This window comes from Aedes aegypti, chromosome 3 (assembly GCF_002204515.2).
Source record: "Aedes aegypti strain LVP_AGWG chromosome 3, AaegL5.0 Primary Assembly, whole genome shotgun sequence".
Lineage (NCBI taxonomy): Eukaryota > Metazoa > Arthropoda > Insecta > Diptera > Culicidae > Aedes > Aedes aegypti.
In genome coordinates, this window is record NC_035109.1 from 297,438,589 (window position 1) to 297,455,713 (window position 17,125).

General features: G+C 36.2%; 1 protein-coding gene across 2 annotated transcripts in view; it reads left to right on the top strand.

The window, feature by feature from the left end:
* The first annotated feature begins 955 nt into the window (after window positions 1-955).
* Window positions 956-17,125, top strand: part of LOC5571875 (formin-like protein CG32138) — a 314,369-nt gene continuing 298,199 nt past the window's right edge. Inside the window, exon 1 of one of the 2 annotated variants that reach the window (XM_021853950.1) lies at window positions 956-1,740. The gene's annotated coding sequence lies outside the window, so the exon portion shown is untranslated. The remainder of the gene's footprint in view (window positions 1,741-17,125) is intronic. The other variant, XM_021853953.1, reaches the window with a different exon arrangement.

Below are 17,125 nucleotides of genomic sequence, written 5' to 3' on the forward strand. Positions count from 1 at the left end.
AACTTTATTTATTGCAGTTTGAAACTGTCACAGAAGACAACTAAGAAGTGGTACAGGAAATTATTTTCCGCAACTTTTTTCCACAGAAAATATTAAAATAAGATTGTACGCCGCTAACTTGTTACGGAGTAACAGTTGACAGGTTAACAATTTTTCACTCTATTATGCAATAATGGCTGAATAATCTCAGAAATCTCTTACCTATCGTAATGTTCTTAATGGCCTCAAAGGTTTACGCATGAGTTTGAAACGTTAATTCACATATTCAGTAAAATATATCAATTGTTTTCACTTACCCCATTTTCGACCACTTGCCCCGCGGTACCTTATAATAAATTAGGGTTTTTGATTTTTCTCACTTTCATTTTTGAACATTCCAATCTTTTTTATTTTTTTTACTTAAAACTGATTGAAGTTCTTCTGGTAACGGATGACAATGACAATAACAAAACAATTAATTTTGGTTGTGCTTTTGTAATTTTGAAAATTTGAAGGTTTTCGATTTATTTCTGAAACATTTGATGTGCCATTAACGGATAAAATAGTTTTGTAGTTAATTTTCATCCATCCAAGTTCTTTTTCTATGAAAAATCTAGGATATACTATTGTACAAGACTCTGGCATTTGTAGGTTATAAAATGATTTAGTTTTTTTTAAACATTTGTTTTGTTCAAAATACAAGAATTCTGTTGAATAAGAAACATTTTTTTCAAAGAAAAAAAAACGGAAAAAACGGATTCCCTTAAAATTTAGGAGTCATGTCATTCTTTATTACAGCCGTTTGACCGACAGCCGTTTTTCCCGTTGTGCCAAGCTGCCAATACACGTATACGTCTGAATACTGTCTGCGTACCGTCGATGTGATGTTATTATTACTACTATTAACCACGCGTTTGTTGTATTGATGTTTATTCAGCTTCTTTCTTTCTGGCTTTCGCATTTGCTATAGACAGACCTCATACCACAACGCAACACGGACACAGTTGAGCACAAGTTCAGCAGACCAGCGTCTAGTGCCGAGTGTTGAGTCAGTTCCTCAGTTCGCCAGTGAATGTTGTGACGCGAGGTTCGAGATCGGGCGGTTCTAGAGTACGACATACCCGCTGTTAGAAGTGTAGAGGACTTTGAAGCAAAAAAAAGTGTTGAATGATCACCATATTCCAATCATCATCATCATCATCATCATAATCGAATATGTGTGTGGCGGTGATTATTGTTGCTGGTTCTGGGGGTTCGGAATGGACAGTGTAGTGTATTGGAAACAGGAAGAAGGGCAGACCTATGGATAACCCGCATAGCATGTCAACGTTCAACATAGAGAGTGAAGCTATCACAGTCGTGCCACCATTCGATGTATCCATTATATGTGAATCTTTTAATCCCTGATGGTATGTGCAGATGCAGATTGATTGTGAACATCAGGATTGATTGTTGGAAATTTGATGAACTAGATGTTTAAAGTGAAATCCATAGATAAAAAGTGTTGAACGGGGCTGTTCAAAAAGTTCTTGAGTACATTTTGTGTTGAAACAGTTTGGTTGACGAATAGTTTTGGCGTTTGGATATCTGTGGCTTAAGTAGTGTATGTGCGTTAACTGCAAATTTTGAGCTAAACAAAAACAGCGATATAGTGTATATGCAGAAAAGTTCATTAACAAAACCGAGTATGAACAAAGAAGTTTCAGAAGTTGTTAGAACCCAAGTAACCTGTTGCAAGCGATCGTAGTTACGTAGTTACAAGTGAGTTTCAAAATTAGAGTTGTTTAAGTCAAAATTATGAGTTGAATAGATGTTACTTATCCAAGTGATATCATTTAGGGAGTTCAAAATTCCAAGTGACTTCAAAGAAATACCACATAGTGAATGAATGTCGTCTGTGAAGCGGTGAAAACAAAACGTAACGTTCATGCGACATTCCTATTCAGTGATTCCTGGAACAAGAACGCCACCAGCAACATTTGCTTTATCGGAATCTAAATCTGGTTGCTGGACGGTCGTTCCTTGCGTGTTCTCCCTTGCTGGCTGCCATTGCGCCAGAGAAGATCGGTGTTCGTTCAGGCGGATTGTTAGTTGGTTAAGTCAGTGTGTGGTGCATGAAGAATATTCACATTAGTTGCGTTTCACCATCTACGACTACTACACACCACAACGCAACATTCATAATTCAAGTTAGTGTCTCGTTTGCTTCTGCCTCACTGCTGCTGACCGTGTGGAAGCATCGGAATCGACGGTGGAAGAACGTAGAGAACATGAACATGAAAACCGGCGACCGGAGTTGGGATAAGTGGTTCCGATTGTTCTGATTTCTCTTCGGTGCAAGACTTTTTAAAGGTAAGTCATAACAACGATTGATGCATTGCATATTTGTTTTTTTAAATTTAAAATTTAATTTAGTAGAACACGTATTTTTTATTTTAGTAGAACAATACTTTTTGTTGGGAAATCTCAAAGTATCTTGTGGAAAACTTCTTAACCCTTATCCAATCATTTTTTTTTTCTCGGGAATGCATGCTTCACATTATCTTAATACCTTTGAAATATTTATGTTATATCGATTTATTGGTACCAGTCGGCGGTACTGGTAATCCTTTCGAATGCAACACTTCCAAAAATCTTGAAGTTTGATACCCACATTGATATGGGTCCGCACATGTTCTAAACCCCTAGGACACGTTGAACCTACTAAAAAGTTGTTATTACAAGGTGTTCATTAGGGTGCGGCTTATTTTTCAAAAGTTCTCAAAACCGAAAATTCGTATGCTCTACTGAATTCAAATCATATTGAAAGAGAAACCTCAAAATTTGAGCCAAAAATATTAACATTTAGAGGTGGCGCAAGCGTGTTGAAGGTGAATTTTTAAGTTATAAAAAAGGACCTACAGTGAAGTAAACATAACTTTGTTATTTTTCAATTCTCAAAGGTTTAACAAATGAGAAAAATCAGTTTCAGCTTAAGAGACAATATTTAACTGTCAAAAATTTGACAAAACTGGCATTTTTCGTTAAAAAAAATAATGTTTTTGTGCAGTTTTTGCCGAATAACTTGGTCAAGACATTTTTTTAGTGAAATGATATATGAAAGGTTTGAAAAAAATTAAATTAACTTCAAAAGCATGTAAAAAGATTTGGAATCGGTTGAGTAATCATGAAGTTATGGTCAAACAAAGTTGAAATTTTTAGTAAAATGAGGAAAAATTTGGATAAAAGTACTTTTAACTCAGACAAGCTTTGATTTTAGACAAATTTGGTGTTCAACAAAGTTTTCACAAATTTAATTTTGAAGGTATTGATGCTAAAAGCTTTAAAATCGGTTGAAAAATAACAAAGTTATGTGTACTTCACTGAAGGTCATTTTTTATAACCTGAAAATTCAACTTCAAGACACTTGCGCCACCTCTAAATGTTAATATTTTTGGCTCAGATTTTGAGGTTTCTCTTTTAATGTGATTTGAATTCAGTAGAGCACACGAATTTTTGGTTTTGAGAACTTTTGAAAAATAAGCCGCACCCTAGTGTTCATCCATCCGAGAAAACCGTGAAAAACCCAAGAAATCTAAATGACCGGGGAAATACGGAAAAACCCGAGATATTGTAAAACACGCCGGGAAACATACTATGTATTGGCAAAATTTTGCAAGCGGCTGAACGACTGCCTGACCATTCTCACTCTGCATCATGACTAATTCATTTTTTCTTCGGTTTCCTGGAGAGAATCTTACATGAACTTTTCTCACAATTTTCACTGATTTATTGTGAATTTCTGGCAACATCTTGGAGATCATACAAAACATTCTAGAAGGATAGATTTAATTCCTGGCATAGTTCTTGGTGAAATGCTTGAAAGTTTTTCGATAAGGATAAATGGAAAATTCTTGATGAGATTTTTGCAGGTTTTCTAACGGAACTCGGGCGAAATTGACCAGTTACTTGAAAGTTGTTTGCAAAGTATTGGAAAGGTTTCTTGGTCGAAGTTTTTGAAAAATTCTTGCGGTTAAGAAGCTGTGCTGAAGGATTATTGAAAAAATTCTTGGGGATATAAGTGGCTTCATTTTTTGGCAGATTTTTGTTTAGACAATGTCTTAGTGATATTCTTGTCAAAATCTTCGATCTGTTCCTGGAAAGATGCTTGGTTGGATTTATGTTCGCCTTTTTGTTTGAAAATAAATACTAGAATACCATGCTAAAAATTATTTGAAAGTTATGAGTGTTTTTTTTACAAAACATTACTTATAGCATGCTTTCAGTTTTGACAAATCATAAAACTTTGTTAAAATTGCTAAAAAAATCCTTAGCGTTTTTCTTATACAATTTTCAATAGATCAAATCTTACAAACGTAATGAATCTGTAGAAAAAAAAAACTAAAATGTTGCAAATGTTCTGATTAATTTTGAATTACAGTCGCCTCTCCACATCTCGATATCGAAGGGACCATCGAGATAGGGAGAGATCGAGACAAATAACAATTGTTTAATGAATACTAGATTGAAAAACATTTCGTTGCCCAGAGAATGATAAACAATCAGTCGTGATTGCACGTTTCTAATTTGTTTTGAACCCCAAAAATTGGGTCTAGTAACTTTTTATATTTTTATTTTATTTTTATTACGTACAGAGACAAAATCAGGAACGAAAAATTAGCAGGAATAAATCGAGATACGGAGATATCGAGATAAAGAGGATATTGAGACGTGGAGAGAGAAATTGTATGCAGAATGAAGGGACCTAAGAAATCATCGACATAGTGAGAGATAACGATATATAGAACATCGAGATGTGGAGAGTCGGCTGTATTTAATATTCATCTAAGAACAAGCATCTGGAGAATTTACATGATCCTTCTAAATGGTTAGATTTAAAAAATCTTCTATTAAATTCAATTTAATATTTATTGAACTTCAATGCTATTGCCAATATTTTTCAATTGACCATCTGCATGAAAAATGAAATGGTTTTCTGATGTTATCAAGCTGTATAAAGTTTTTCAATTTTGGCACCTGTGGTTCTGAAAATGCTTCCGGAAGCATCACCATCAAAAATCTTGAAGTTTGATTCACATATTGATATGATTACGGGAATGTTCCAAATTGGCAACTTCCCCTGGGCACATGGAACCTACTATAGAGTGGTCAGCGCGTCTAGCTATTCAAAATTTGCTTACGACTACATAAATTTTTATTTGATACCCTGTCAATTCGGATTGGTTCTAGTTTTTACAAGGAAGATTTGTGAACAACAATAATACTTCCCATTCCACAAAAAGCGACAGAAAAATGTGTTTTGGAGATGGTATCTTAAAATCCGGAGCATATTAGATGTCAGGTGTCCTATATGCATGGTCAAATAAGTTACTGAAACTAGACCAATTTTTTTCAATACTTCTGGATGCATCCAGTTTCATTATTTTCAAAAAGTTGTAACCATTTAAATTAAGATAGAACTGTGCCTATCTCAATTATTTTCAATAACCCCTGTATGCTGTACTTTATCTCACTTAGAAATATTCGGGTTATGTTGAGATCTCAGTCCTTCGTGAAGCCCAAGTAGGATGGTTCGTTGATGCGTCGTCGGATAGGTTTTGTTCTCGGTTTCGCGCGTGTTTTCGTCAACGGAGAACTTTTTTTTTTCTTGTTTACACGCGTCTTGCTGGGTAGGTAATTAGGAAAGTCCAAGCAAGACGGTTTGTTTTCGGGATGCCAAGAAGTTTTTCTGTTCGCACTGTGTGAGTGCGAAAAGATATTTGTGTTCAGTCGAGGATGGATTACCAACTGGTGAGTTCGTTTCATGCTTTCTATAACACATTTTTTCTTGAAAGCGTAACTTTTATGTAATATCGAAACAAACTTTGTATGGTTCGTCACTATAAGTGTCGGCATTAAGCTTGTTTTATACAATTTCAATATACATATATTTTTCTCTTTTTGACATTATTAAAATATCTTTTGAATTGTTCGACATTGTGAATGTTGACGTATTTTTTGAAACTTCTACCATCTCGAGAGAAAAATGCACAATAATACTCATGTGTAATTTTCAAATGATTTAAAATATATAAATATAATTCTCAGTTTTCGCCATTAATAAAAATCTATTTTAAATTGTTCGACATTATGGATGTTGACGTATTTTTTAAATCTACTACCAAAAAATTCTCAAGACAAGAATACGAAACTAGCTTTAAATATAAGTCGTATATTTCCCCCCTTGTCCATGGATCGCAACACCCACCAAAGGTGACTCCCAGATCTTTTCCTCCCTCACTAATAAACACCCTTACCGTGGTGATTGTGGAGATGCAGAGGTATTCTCGGTCTCTAGAAGCAACAATCATTACACCCTAACATTCCTTCCCCATCCCAACTGACTGTAAGGACTTGGCCGGCGCTGTTCTTGATCAATAATATTAGATCTGCTAAAATTGCACTTCGAAAGTAAGCGGAAACTTTCATCCCTTATTCATTTGGATCGTAGTGCAATTCTTACCAGTTCCGATCAATCACGGAGTAGCAACCATTGACATGTACAGTCAGTCTATGCTATGCTATGCTTAAAAATATTCGGGTTATGTTGATTGAAATATTGTACTGAATTTTTGTTGAATCATATGTTTGGTGAATCAGGCTCAAAGTTCACCTACACAAGGCTGGTAGCAGGTCATTGTTTCAATACGAAAAATACAAAAATCTAAAAACTTTCTCTTAATTGGAATGAACCAAAATGGCCTCTAAAGTCACTTTTTTTACTTTATCTTGGATTGCAAGCAATTTATGTAGGTGAAAAAATCTACAGGGTCTGTAGGGATTCTTACGCGACTATTCCACAGATTCTTCCTGAAATTTTTCTCAGATTCCTTAAGGGAAAGCTTCAGGAATTCTTCTAGTGATTTCTGCAGGAATTCTTTCGCACCTTTTCTTGCGATACATTTGTATAGTCCATTTGTAAAATCCTTGAGCACTTCAACACTACTATCGAGTATCCTTTAGTATTTTATTCTTCTCCTATTTTTCAGATTTGGCAAAGATTTCTAAAGAAAATTCGCATATATTTATTACAGACTGTTTGAAGAAATTGAAAGTTTTTTTTTTTAGAAAATCCAACAAGAATTCCTCCAGTAGTTCTTACGCTGATTTTTCAGGTCTTCCTCCATTTTCATAGGGATTTCTTCAATAATTCATCTATAGTTTCTTCCAGTAACTGCTCCAAAAATCATTCACAGATTATTCCGGGAAATATATGAGGAAGTTTTCCCAAACTATTCCTCAATAAATTAGACCAGGAATGTCTCCAGACATTTCTCTACGAATTTCTTCAGCATTTCATGCAGGAATTGCAGGAATATTCCAAACATGTATCGAATGATATCTCTACTGAAGTGGGTTTTTCAAAAGTTCATTCAAGGTTACACACCAGCAGAGCAATTATTCCAGTGATACCTCCGATCTTTCCTACACAAATTTCTTAAGGGATTCCATCTGACCTCTTCATGGCATTTCCTAATAGAATCCTGCAAGATGTTGTCCAAGGAGGATACGATTGATTCTTTTTCCAATAACTAGAATCCTCAAAGACTTACTCAAGAGTCCAGGATCTCTTTCGGATATCTTTGAAAGGGGTGCATCAGAAATTTAAGTTTTATCAGAGATTACTTTAAGATTACGTTTAGAATTTTACTAACTAACATAAAATTAGAAATTCTTTGAAAATATTTCAGGAGGTATTTCTGGAGTCATTCCTGGAGGAATTCCTAGTGTATTCAGGGTTGGGCTACGCGAATTTCGTGGATTTGGCTTCAGTTTTCTAAATGTAAAAAAGTTTTGTTTTGTCTTACATTAGATGCTATTGCACTATCATTGACAAGGATGACGCAAATGAGAACTACTAAATAGACTTTTCTGAAAATGGATTTATCTCTAATGCTATTACGAACTAGTTGTCTTGGCAAACTTTGTCTTGCCATCAAGTAAGCTGTTGGAAAACGCTATGAAGCATCCCGTACAAGATGAAAGTTCTCTTCACTCCCGTTTTTCGACTTTTCCGTTCTATGCTGAGCGGCTCCACGCGAAATCGTCCATAAAATGCTGAAATCTGACATGTACCATTCCGATTTGGATGAAACTGCGCAGATGTATTAAGTATATGAGACGAAAATTATCTCTAGAAAGATTCGCGAATTAGGCGAAACTGACAAAATGTACACAATTTAAAAAACTATAGCGGTGAAATTGTAGCTTGATTGTCTATTCACTGCACTTGAACTTTTCCCCTTTCGATAATTTAACTATTTAAAAAACGCAAATTTGTAGAAGACGAAACTTCACCTCATGCAAAACCACACACTGTATTGATTACGCCTGTGTTTTTGTTTATCAAAGTGATGGGCGCATCTGAAATCGAAATCAAAACACGGCGAGAGTAAACGGCGACACTGCAAACAAAAAATAAACAAGGCGTACATGGCGGGCTTAATTTGAAACCAGAATGAAAACACGGCGCAAAAGTAATAGGCGACACTGAAAATAATATCGATTACAGGCTCATAACATTGGGCGATACTGGCATTCTTGAGTGCGTTTAAGGCGAAACCTTATAATATTTTTTTATTACGAAATAGCTAGAAAAATTGAAGGAGATGTGTGTGGTATTGATGAGGATTTTGAAACTAGGTTTATGAAATGTGTATTAAAGTGAAATAGTTAAAGTTGGAGTATATTTTCTCCAATTGGGATTAAAAATTGCACATGAAAATTTCATTGGTTATTTTCTCATTGTTATTGATTTGTCAGATAGGCCCTTATCGCGATCTCATATAATTGGGGATCGTTTAGAATCGAGAGTAAATTCTGATAAGGGCGTATGTATTTTTGGCACCACCATTTAAAAAAAATTGTACCTCGGAAACCGTTTGTTATAGAGAAATAGTGTCTGAGGAGGGATGGTAGACAACCAAATAGGCTTTGTAAAAAAATACTTTTATATTCTTGAAAAAATCGAAATTAAACCTTAAAACACAAATTGCAAAAAATAGGTACCTATTTTTTGCAATTTAAAGTATTTCTTTTTCAGTGTATATTTTTTACAAAGCCTATTTGATTGTCTACCATTCCTCCTCAGACACTTTTTCTCTATAACAAACGGTTTCCGAGGTACATTTTTTTTAAATGGTGATACTAAAAATAATCACGCCCTTATCAGAAGTTACTCTTGATTTTAAATGGTCTCTCCACCAGTGGAAAAAAACTTATTCTATTATATCGAAACTATGTGCAAAATTCCATTTGAATCCAAGGTAGTCGAGTTTCATCGTTTACCGATTTGGCGTGGAACCGCTCTGCTGTGTTTTGTGTAGGTATGCATAAAAACGTCGGAACACTTAACCAGGTCCGTCACACTCGGGCTCAGATTGTGTACCACTTTAGTACTGCATTTAATCCCTCGGTAGTACAAATGTACCCAAGTTTGACAGATCGCAGTACACTTTTCACGGCATTCTAGATTACCTTATGAGCCACAAAATGTTGAGCAACTGCTAGGGACATCGAGGTCTTTAATTTGTCTTTGACTTAACCTTCTTTAGTCCCTAACAGAAAGTTACAAATTGTGACTTAGGGTCGTTTCCGATTCGAAAATTCAAACAGCTTGGAAAAATCAGAGTGTTGACCGAATTTAGTTCTGTTGGGCTTAAATAAAAGGCACACATTTCTGGTTTCCGAAACCCTCCCGGAGATCCGGATTTGGTCACTATGGCTACCGGGAACCTGCTCCATCTGAAAAAAGTCCCTTTAGAGACCCTTACTTTGACAACCTGTAGTTTCGTAACTAAACGAGTAAGCTGAACTGTTCTCATATTGTTGAACTGTGAATAGAGATTCTGAAATCCCTTAGTTATTCATATCCGGTTCCGGAAACCCGGAACATCCGAAAACTAAGTTTCCATCACAATTTTGTATATGTTATTCACATCGGTACTATTCGGTTGATGGATATTTTGGCATAAAATTTATCTGTAACAAGGAACCAATTACCAGCGCACATCCCCTGAAAAATTCGGTCCATTATGGTCCATGCGGAATCGGTTCCTGGAGTCCCGGAAGGTGGCCAATCTGGCCAATTCGATGAAATTACTCGGATTTATGCCCCAAAACCAAATGAATTGTGTCCAATTCTTTACGATTTTTTATGTTTGGATGTATTTTACCAAAAGAATGAATGGATGGCTATTCTGGTCCTTATGGAGCACTGGAATGGCCACCGGGAAACCCGTAATATGGGACCTCTAAGTTTCTGCACCAAAAGTAGGAATGCGACGGCTCAATCTTTATGATTTTGAATCCCTGTGACTCTGCTAGTTCAATCTATATAAATAAAAATTGAATGGTGTTTGTATGTCACGAAATGGCTTACGAACGGGTCAGTGGATTTGGATAATTCTTTCTCCATTTTGTTCGTCAAGGGTTCCGAACTGTCATTTTGTATGGGACGATTCGTACTGGTTTTCAATAGCCTACTTGATGGCAAGACGAAGTTTGCCGGGACCACTAGTTATAGATAAATGGCCGCTTTGGTTTTTCTGGGCCACCATTACCCATATGTTTTCTCAGTCCACGTGAATACCTATTCAGCAATATGAGAACGGTTCAGATTACTTGTTTAGTTACGAAACTACAGGTTGTCAAAGTAAGGGTCTCTAAAGGGACTTTTATCAGATGTAGCAGGTTTCCGGTGCCCATAGTGACCAAATCCGGATATCCGCAAGGGTTTCGGAAACCAGACATGGGCGCCTTTCATGTAAGCCCAACAGAACTAAATTCGGTCAATTTTCAGCTGTTTGAATTTTCGGGTCGAAAACGACCCTGAGTCACAATTTGTAACTTTCTTCATTCAAAACTTTTGTTTCCTCCGCAAAAATAAAATTTCTAACAAAAAATAATTGTCAGAAAATTTCAAATTTCTAGGCTATTTCAATCAAAAGTTACATTGATTTGAATTTTGAAATGGGTTGAATAAGACCCAAGGTCGTTACTAAGGTGAATGAAAGGATTTTCAAACTTCGGTAGCCCGTTCTCAAGCCATTCCGTGACATACAAACACCATTCAATTTTTATGTATATGGATAGAATGATGAGGGTTGTGTTCCCCACATTCAAAGTTGGCTACCCTGCATAAATGAATAAAAAAGGTCCATTTTAGGCAAAAGGCAGCTCATCCTTCCTCACTGCGCCGAAAGTGTTGAATGAAATATATGTTGAAGTTCTAAGATACTCCTCATGCTACAGATTTTTTTTTATAAATTTGTCAGGAAATCATTCTCAAGAAATTCCTCCAGAAAGTTCATTTGAATTTTTCCCGAATTTATCTCCATTCGAATTCATCCAGACATTTCTCATAAAATTCCGCCAGAGATTTTCCAGGGATTTTTCTAGAGTTTAATCAAGTAGGGTAGAAGCACCGGTTTTGGCCATATGCCAGATGTAGCCATAATACACCGTATTACACAGCTAAACAGCATGAAACCCTTTGTGTTCAGTAGATTAAATTCATATGACAGAGCTAAATTCATTCACTCGTCCGAATTGATTCAAAACATAAGAAAAACAGACAATTTTCCTTATAGTTTTAACTCCCATACACATAATTTGGCTAGGTTACTTTTAATTTGGCCACTCTCAACAATGTTTCACCTACATACATTGCCTCAACAATATGGATTGAAAGTTTGCATTTGACATACTTGTAGTATAAACACGGTTTCCCATATATTTCCATTGACATTCTCTCTTAGGCTGGCCAAAACCGGTGTTTTAACCCTATTTGTGTATCTCTTTAGAAAATTTTGAATAACTTCTCAAGTGAATTCTCCATGGATTAATTGAGAATTCTCTATGAGCAAATGTTACAGAACTACTTGCAGTGATTCCTTCGATTATTTCTCTACGGTTTTGTCCAGAGATAGTGCCTAAGGTTTTCCTGTGACACAAGGTTTTTTGAAAATACTGCAGGATGTTATGCAATAATTAATTTAGCAATGTTTTCGGTTAATCTTCCTAGTTTTTCTTAGGGGTCTTACATTTCCTTCAGATACTCTAACAGGACTTTATTTAGGTATTTCGGCAGACGTTCCATCATTGATTACTTTGCAATTTCCTTTAAAAATGCTCTTCGTTTTTCGTACAAATTCTTCCAAGAATAAGAGATAAAAATATTCACAATTCTTAGGGACATATTTAATAACATATTTCCTGAGGACTATCTTGGATTTACTGAAGGAACTCCGTGGAATGTACACCGGAGAATTTCTAAACCATTTTGAAGAAAAAGTGCTGGAAAAAATTATCTAGGATTACATAGTTAAACATATGGAAGAATGTTCAGAGTAGTTTTTGAAGATATCGAAAATCAACGGATTAATTAATGAATATATTCACAGAGGACTTTTTGTGAAATTTTCCGCTTATTCTGACGACTTTCTTGTGCAATTCCCCACTCTGAATAAATCTCTGAGGATCATTGAAGTAATTTTAGGATATAAACTGAATTACAAGAAAAAAAAACTGATTGAAATCTGTAAAAAATCGTATATAAAAATCTTTAGCCGAGTGGTTGCAGTCCGCGGCTACAAAGCACAGCTATGCTGAAAGTGTCTGAGTTCGATTCCCACCGATTCAGGATATTTTCGTAATAGAAATTTCTTTGACTTCCCTTGGCATGGAGTGTAATCGTACCTGCCACACGACATACGAATGCGAAACTTTGGCACGAAAATGGCAACTTTGGCAATGAAAGCTCTCTGTTAATAACTGTGGAAGTGCTCATAAGAACACTAAGCTAAGAAGCAGGCTCTATCCCCAGTGAGGACGTTATGCCAAGAAGAAGATAAAGAAGAATGTATGTGATTTTCTCTTTATTTTCTTTCGAGACATTGAACTTTAACTCCTCTAGCTTAGCCATCTTCGCTTGAAGTTTTTTGAACCATCATAAAATTGAGCGTCGTAATTCATTACTTTTTTATGTTTCATCTCCATAATGCATACACACATAGAACACCGACCTTTTCGGTGAACACAATTTCCAGGTTTATAGTGCGCTCGCGCGTATAGTTCGTTGAATTACCGATTCCCATAGTTCAATGTTCTATTGTTCACAATAACGTTCAGCTTCTCTGAAAAAAACCATCACCAAGGATTGTATGTGCAGCATAGTACCACACACGAGCACCGTTATGCGTGTTTTATGCTACAACTATAAATCAGAACCTATCGCTGACTAGAACGTAAAACTCGAAAAAGATGTAAATGTCGATGCTTTTCCAGAGCATTTTAACGAGCGTTTTACGATGCAGTTGCACTTGCGCTACGCGATGCTATTTCTGCAGGTTCACAAAAGCAAGTTATCATAAAAGTGGCAACGACAGCTCGAAATGTTCAATATCCAATTCGAATATGTATTCGAATTTTATTAGCTGCGCGTTTCCTGCCGATTGAATAAAACAAATATAACGTTTAGTTTAATGCTGACCATTATTTATTGTTCTACCTGGACTGGCGCCCATAAAACCACACCTTTATTTGGCGCGCTAAGCTTTCAGCTTAATGACATTGGAGTTTCACACCAATCGAGCGCCAACATTGATGGCTGGCCAATGGTCCCTGAGAAACGTATGCACTCCGGCCAAGGGGCAGGTCAGACACCAGTCGTTTACCGGCAAAACTGCCCATGCAAGGATAATTTTCCCATATGGAAAAAAAAGGCATTGAGAAAATAGTCCTCAAAGTTTAATGTTTGTCTTCCCATACAAATGTTCATAATTTTCTAATACGTTTCTGTATGGCAAATTCTTTTAGTACTGCCGCACAGATAACTATTTTTACTTCTATTGATTAGCAAAACCATAAAAACTGGAAAACAATTCATGTGTTGCAGCTGTTTTCGGGTTAAAAAATCATATAGAGAATGCTATGCCATTATTTTTCAATATTAGACATCATGTATTTCCACAAAATTTTCAAACAAAGTTTATTAATTTTTAAATATTGCGATGCAGTGCGCATCGTACCTTCGTGCTGTGCGTACACGAATTCTCTCTGCTCTTGGAAGTTTTCTTAAAAACTACCTAAAGCAATAAAACAGTACTTTTCAGTGCTACAAAAACAGTACTTTTCAGTGCTAATATTAAAAACGGTACTTTTCAGTGCTACTAAAACAGTTCTTTTCAGTACTATTTTTTCTACTATTGATCCCTTTACGATCCTTGTTTGGACCCGTGCCTCCGATTTTTCGTTGGACCCGTTGGCGAAAGCTAGCGGTGGTAATCCTTCTTGGACACCGTCTTGGGAAAAAACCTTTCGAAGGGCACGTCTTCTTTCGTTTATTAATTAAACATGGTATCAACAACTAACAAAAGGAAGGGTGAATCTCTGAATTCACTACTTCCTTCCAAAAAAGTGGGTTTTAAAACTGTCACTACACGTGGCAAGAATGGAAGAAAGGACGTTTCCCCGGAATGCGAACTTTCTTCCAAGGGTGAAATGGATAATTGTATCGAAATGAGCAATCAGTTCGATGCTCTAGACAAATTTTCCGAACATCAAATCGAAGCAGCCTCTAGCCCAGGCTCTTTGATTCAAGTGAGGAAGCAAAGAGTGCCGCCTATCGTGGTCAGTTGTTCCGAATTTGGGGGATTTAGGCAGGAGATCTTGAACTCCATTAGGGGAATCAAGGTTTCCTTCCAAATCGCAAAGAAAGGAGACTGTCGCGTTTTGCCGGAAACTCTTAAAGATCGTGAGCTTCTTCTCAAACATCTTGAAGAGAAGAAGCACACATTTTTTACTTATGACGACAAAACTGAACGTTTGTTCAAAGTTGTCTTGAAAGGTCTCTCAAGTGACTATAAATCACCTGAAGAGATCAAAAATGGAATAAATGATTTACTTGGATTTTCCCCAGTCCAAGTAATCATTATGAAAAAGAGAACCCAATCTGGCATTGTTCGGAAAGGGCTTTCTCAAGAATTTTATTTAGTTCACTTTAACAAAAAAGAACTAAATAATATTAAAGCTTTAGAAAAAGCAAAACTTTTGTTTGATGTCCGTGTGACATGGGAACATTTCCAGAAACCTGGAGGAAATTACCAGAACCCCACTCAGTGCCGTCGGTGCCAAAAGTGGGGTCATGGTACAAATAATTATCGCATGGATGCTAAATGCATGATTTGCGGAGGTTCTTCTCACGCCAAAGACGTCTGTCCAGTGAAGGAAGATACCACCAAATTCATATGTTGTAATTGCGGGGCTAACCATAAGTCCAATTTTTGGAATTGTCCTTCACGCTAAAAGGTCATTGAGGCTCGTGCCAGGCAGATGAAAGATAATATCCGTTACGATAACGGTCGTTTCCGGAATTTGCCTGGTAGAGTATCGAACAATGCTCATTTTTCAGTTAACGATCGCTTGATCATGAATCATACCCATCAGGAAGATCATAATCATGCTCATTCACAAACTAATTTTATTCCGTCGGGTAGCCGTTCGAATCTTTCTATTTCGAATGTATCTACCCACGGTAAATCCTTTGCCGATATCGTAGCAGGAAATTCGAACTCCTCCCCTGTTCGATCCATGGGTACCCATTCTACTTGTTTCAAATCAAATGGAAAAAACCCTACCGCCACAGGTAACTCCGCTTCTTCGTCTACCGGAAATTCCAATGGGAAATCACATGACATGTCTGCCTCTGATTTTAATTTTCTAACTGAACAATTGAATCTAATGATTGATGCAATGTTCAAAGCCACCACTATGACTGAAGCAGTCCAAGTAGGTGTAAAATTTACAAATCAAATTGTTATTGGATTACGTTTTTCTAATGGATCCAAATAATAATTTAAATATTTTAAATTGGAATGCTCGTTCTCTGAATGGTAAAGAGGACGAGCTGTTTAATTTTCTTACGGTTAATAACGTGCATATAGCAGTTATTACCGAAACGTATTTAAAACCTGGATCTAAACTCAAAAGAGATCCTAACTTTTTTGTTTATCGTAATGATCGACTTGATGGGGCATGTGGGGGAGTTGCAATCATCATTCATAGGCGTATAAAACATCAACTGTTTTCATCATTTGAAACTAAAGTTTTTGAAACTTTAGGTGTTTCTGTTGAAACACAGTTTGGTAAATATACTTTCATAGCTGCCTATTTGCCTTTTCAATGCTCTGGGCAGCAAGTTAATTTGCTCCAAACTGACTTGCGTAAATTGACTCGCAATAAGTCAAAATTTTTTGTCATTGGTGACTTTAATGCCAAACATCGGTCATGGAATAATTCTCAAAGTAATTCCAACGGCAGAATTTTATTTGATGAGTGCTCTTCAGGATATTTCTCAATTCAATACCCTGATAGCCCCACATGTTTTTCCTCTTCTAGAAATCCATCTATGATTGATTTAGTCTTAACCGACTCTAGTCATCTTTGTAGCCAAATGATTACTCATGCTGATTTTGATTCTGATCATGTCCCTGTTCAGGGCTGGTAGCAAGTCACTTTTTAGTGACTTGGTCACTTTTTTCGACCTGGTCACTAAAAAGTCACTATTTTCAACAAAAAGTCACTAAAGTCACTTTTTTCACGAAAATGGTCACTAAAGTCACTTTTTTCGTGATCTGATGAGTATGAAATTAATGGCAGGTTACCTTTCCAAACATCATCAAAAATCCTCCGAAAAATAAGATGGTTAGAAATAAAAACCAAAAAATTCAAAGAGTTTCTCAGAAACTCGTACAGAACTTCTAAAGCGAGTACTATTAATAATTTAGGAATTTGTATTTGAAATTCCAACAAATAAACTATACATTCTTATCATGAACTATAACATGCTTGTCGGCTCAGTGTCAGTTCACTTTCATTCGTTGACAACTCAGTCGAGATGGTGGATCCATGCTGGCGAACCGGTTCCGCTTTCCGTTCCGCTATCATTGCGTTTGGGCCTTTACTGTTGTTTATTTGGAAGAAATGGTTTAATTTTACAGACATTCTGCCACGAATTTAGCTTTTGAACTTTGAATTCTATCAGGATTTTTTTCAGACTTGTTTGAAATTCATTCACGATTGTCGCCAAAATGTTGTCTTTTATTTT